Below are 6,233 nucleotides of genomic sequence, written 5' to 3' on the forward strand. Positions count from 1 at the left end.
ACGTTTGTAATTTTCAAAATGAAGTTCTTCTCAGCCGTGTTGGTTTACCTCTTCCTTCTACGAATTCGTTTCCCACGGAAATCACCTATAACCTAGTATATATATATATATATATATATATATATATATATATATATATATATATATAGAGAGAGAGAGAGAGAGAGAGAGAGAGAGAGAGAGAGAGAGTGAGTTAGGGGGGAAGTGGAGCACGGTTAGAAGGAGAAAGACAAAGAGACAGGCTTTTAAATGAGTAAAGAAGGGTGGATGGCGTGGGGGGGGGGGGCAGGTGGAGGGGGTAAGAGCACTAATTAGGGGGAGGGGGAAGGATAAGGGTACTAGTCAAGGTGAAGGAGTAGATGGAGGAGAAAGAACTAGAATGAAAGAGAGGCAGGGGAAGGATGCTACGAATGCCAAACGACCAGACATACAGGCAAACAGACAGACATTAAAGATAAACAGACAAGGAAGAAGACAGAAAAAGAGAAAAAACAGACTGACAGTTAGACCGAGAGCCAAACAGATCAAAAGACTAGACATAGAGACAGTCAGAGAGACAGATCGAGAGACAAATAGACAAATAGACAGATCGAGAGGCAAATAGGCAGGAAGACGAGACTTAGAGACAGTCAGAAAGACAGACCAAGAGACAAATAAAACAGTAAAAACAAGACATAGAGACAATCAGAAAGACAGACCGAGAGAAATAGACAAAAAAAAATATATATATAAATATATACATACAAATAAAACATTAAAAACAAGACATAGATACAGTCAGAAAGACAAGACAGAGACAATCAGAAAGACAGACCGAGAGACAAATAAAACAGTAAAAACAAGACATACAGACAGAAAGACAGACCGAGAGACAAATAGACAGACCGAGAGATAGCCAGCCAGATAGACAGACAGCCAGCCAGCCAGCCTAGCTAGCTACTTTGGGCCCCGGTGCCTTAACCACATTATAACGAACGGTAAGCCTTTCACGGCGAAGCAGATTGGATTTCCGTCGGTTCAAGGGCGAGCATCGACGACCTGTTGGCACATGAGGACGACACCAATTTCGGGTCCATGAAAAGAGAAATCCGTGTGAGTGTTTTTTTTTTTTTTTTTTTTTTTAAGATATATTTTTTTCTGTTTTTTTTCCCATGAAGAGATAAATCTTTGTGATTTCTTTTTGTATAGATATATTCTCGTCTGTTTTTTTCCATGAAGAGATAAATCCTTGTTTTTGTTTTTTTTATTTTGTAGATATATTCTTATCTGTTTTTTTTTCATGAAGAGAGAAATGTTATTATAATCACTGTTCTTATTATTGATCTTATTCATGTTGTCTTATTTTGTTGTTACTGTTGAAAAAAGAAATCCTTGTGAGTTTTTTTTTTTTTTTTTTTTTTGTAGATATATCTTTATCGTTTTTTTTTTTTCTTCTTTTTTTTTTCTTGTTCTTTTAGACTTTCCTTTGTTCTTTCTTCAGGGCTCCATTAAGAGTTGAAAAATCGATGACAGAAAATAGATTTTTAGACTTCCGTTTCCTCTTTAATAAGGAAAACAATAGATTAAAACCATATGTCTAGGTTAGTGTGTGGTGTCTGGGATGTGTTTGTATGTAGCGTGTGTGTGTCTGTGTGTGTTTGTATGTATGCGGGGTGTGTCTGTGCGGCGTGAGACTTAAACATACTAATAAATTACTGTTTTATTTAATAATGTATACATACGTTTGTGTAGTGTGTGTGTTTGTTTATTGTGTATTGTACACACACCACACACACACATTTTAAAATTTGTGTGTCGTATTATATATATATTATATATATTATTCAATATATTATATATATATAATTTACATATATATATATATATATATTATTAATATATATTATATATATATATATATATTATACATATATATATTATATTATATATTTATATATATAGATATATATATATTATATATCTATATAATATATGTGTGTGTGTTTGTGGTGTGTGTGTGTATGTGTGTGTGTGTGTGTGTCTATATATATATATATATATATATATAATGATATAGATATATATGTGTATATATATATACTATATATATTATTAATATATATTTATATCTATTAGATATATATATATATATATGTATATATCTACATATATATATATATATATATATATATATATATATAAATATAATATATATAAATTATATATATGTGTGTGTATATTTATACATATATTAGCTATAATATATATATATTATATTAATATAACATACATACATATATATATAGATATATATATTATATATATAACTATATATATCTATATATATAAATAGTTAATATATTAATACACAACACAACACACACTCACACACACTACACACACACATAAAGATATACAGTATATATCTATAAATATATATATATATATTTTATATATATATATAGATATATTATACATATATATATGTATATTATATATTATATATATCTAATATTATATATACATATATATATCTTATATATATCATATATATATATAGTAAATATATATATATATATTATATATATAAATTATATTTATATATATATATATATATAGATATACAGTATATGTTTATATATATATGTATAAATAAAAAATATATATATTATATATATTAATATATATAGATATATATTATATTATATATATATTTATATATATCTATACACACAGTAAATATATTTACAGTGCGAGTGTGCTGGTGTTTGTTTGATATATTGGTGGCAAATTGTAATGTTTTAATGATTTTCATAAAAAAGCAAAAAACAAAGCCTTAAAAAGATACCCGTAATATTTCATATTTTTCCATGAAACACTGACTCCCTGTGGCGAACGGAAAGTTTCCATTTGTTGAAGAAAAACTCATTGGCAACTCCATTCACGGAGGTCAATTTCTACGTGTGATATTTATGCGAGAAATTATTTGATTTCTCATGTCCGTTTGCAAGCCTTTTTGCGTCCTGATATTATAAGGTGGTAATATTTATTTATTCAGATGGGTTGCATGCATTAATGTTATATATATTCATAGACGCGCACAAAACTACACACCGCGCGCGCGCGCTCGCACACACTCACTCACACACACACACACACACACACACTACACACACAACACACACCACACACGATATATATATATATATATATATATATATATATATATATATATATATAACATACTATATATATATATATATATATATATATATTAGATATATATGTATAATATATATATGTATAAATATATATATATATATATAATATATATATAACACACACAAAACACACACACACACACACAACACACACACCAACACACACACATATATATATATATATATATATATATATATATATATATATATATATATACATATGTATGTATTTGTATATATCGTATATTTATATATATAAATATATATGTATATTTATATATATGTTATATATAATTATATATAATATATATATATATTATATATATTGATAGATAGATATATAGATAGATAAATCACACCCACAACAGACACACAAACAAACACACACACACATAATTTATATTATATATATATATATATATATATATATATAATTGAGTATCATAAAACTATAACATATATATTTATATATATATATATAATAGATATATTTATATATATAATATTGTATATATATAATATAATAAATGTAAATGTGTTTAATATGTACTGTGTTTTATATATATTGAATATATATATATATCATAATATATATTTATTATATATATATATATATATATATATATATATGAATATGATAAATTGTATATGTGTTTATATACTGTATAATATATAAATATATATATATATATATAAAATTTATATTTATAATAATATTATAATTAATTTATTATATATTGATGTCTATATAAATTTTTATACGTAAATTATAATATTTATATATATATATATATATATATATATATAGATATATTTTTATTTAATTTATTATATAAGATATATATAATATATATATATATATATGAACATAATACATTCATACATAATTACACACTAACACTTCCACACAACAATACACACACACTAATATTTTATATATGTAAGTATATATATATTATATATATATATATTATATAGTATATATATATGTATTATATATATATATATAAATGTATATGTATATATATGTATAGATATATATATATATATATATATATATATATATATTATATATACATATATATAGATATATATTATGTGTGTGTGTGTGTGTGGTTGTGTTGTGTGTGTGTGAGTGTGTTGTGTGGCGGCGAAATGGTGTGTGTGTGCGCTGTGTGTGTGTGTGTGCGTGTGTGTGTGTTGTGTGCGTGTGTTTCGTTTGGTGTGTGTATGCTTGTGAGTGTTTGTGTATACGCATAGCTCTACATTATACAGTTGGACACATACTATATTTTTTTCACTGCCATCTATTCTCGATTAGAGACCTCTGCATCGCGCTCTGCATAATGCATCTCTCATCTCCTAAAAAAGGAAAAAGAAGAGAGAGGATAAAAAAGTTCTTTTATGTAAGAAATCTTAAGATGGTTGAGGTAACACATTGATTCAGTGAGTGAAAGGTCTTTACTCAAACTATTCCATTCGTCGGTTTTTATTGTTAGAGGGAGAATGGAATATAACGAGAGTAGAAAAAAGATAGATTAATCTGTTTAGAATAGATGGAATTTCTTTGAAGGAATGGATATATAATGACTTTACCTTATAAACTTAATTAACATTTAATAGCCTTACTATAGTAAATAAATGATAAAGGGAAGAGAGATATATCAACACTCATGAAATCAGTTCTGAAAATATACAAGTAATCAAAAACAATAAGGTATAAAACCGTTATAAAAAAAGCAACAACAAATATTCAACATTCAACAAATATGTCAACATTCACTTTTACGTATTTACAATGATTAGTATTTAAGATAATTTTTCTTCATAATTTACCTGTGATAATTCAGACAACATTCGTTATTAATGAGCAACTGAAGATGAAAGATTGCAAGAAGACTTGGCTCTTACCCAACCCCTCGCCATCAGGGGCTGAAACAAAATCCTCCTTTGCCTTGGAAATATATTCTAAAAAGAAATAAGAGAGTGAGAGAGAGAGAGAGAGACCGAGGGGACAGGTAATATGAGAGAGAATGGGAGAGAGAGAGGGGTGAGAGTAGGTAGAGAGAGATAAAAAGATACATACACACACACACACACACACACACACACATATATATATATAGATGGATATAGATAGATAGATAGAGAGAGAGAGAGAGAAAGAGAGATAGGGAGATAGATAGAGAGAGAGAGAGAAAGAGAGATAGGGAGATAGATAGATAGAGAGAGAAAGAGAGAGAGAGAGAAAGATAGATAAAAAGAAAGATAGATAGATAGATAGATAGAGAGAGAGAGAAAGAGAGAAAGAGAGACAGATAGATAGAGAGAGAGAGAGAGAAAGAGAGATAGGGAGATAGATAGATAGATAGATAGAGAGAGAGAGAGAATCGATTAAAGTGGAAAGCACCGATGATATCCACTAGTCTAATTTTCTTTGAGAAGTTCGCGCTCGTCGCATTAAATGAGCTGAATTCCGCCTTTCCCCTTCGTTTCTCTCTGAACTAGTGAACTGGAAGCTGATAAGCGTACTGGATAAGCGATATTTGGTTCGGGAGTCAATTTAGTAATTTGAAGAAGCTTTTTACCAGCGTTTGAGGTGCACCGCGGGCACGTTCTGTTGGGTGTAGTTTTCATTGTTGCTATGCTTGTTTTTGACTTTCCTCTTCGTATGACCTTGATTGTATGTATGTGTAATTGCATGAGGATACATCGAGGGCATATATATATACACATAGACATAAATACATAAATGCTTACCTATGTCTCTCACTCTCTTTCTTTCTTTCTTCTTTTCTCTCTCTCTCTCTCTCTCTAATATAGATATAGATATATATATCTGATAGATATTCTATATATATGTATATCGCCTATCCTATAAGTATATATATATATATATATATATATATATATATATATTATATATATATATATACATAAGTACACACACCCACACACACACACACACCCACACACCACACACACCACACAACTCACAACACACACACACACTATATATATATCTATTATATA

The sequence above is a fragment of the Penaeus japonicus genome, unplaced genomic scaffold (genome assembly GCF_977035675.1).
Source record: "Penaeus japonicus unplaced genomic scaffold, GWHDUDI00000001_assembly GWHDUDI00000025, whole genome shotgun sequence".
In the NCBI taxonomy this organism is placed as follows: Eukaryota; Metazoa; Arthropoda; class Malacostraca; order Decapoda; family Penaeidae; genus Penaeus; species Penaeus japonicus.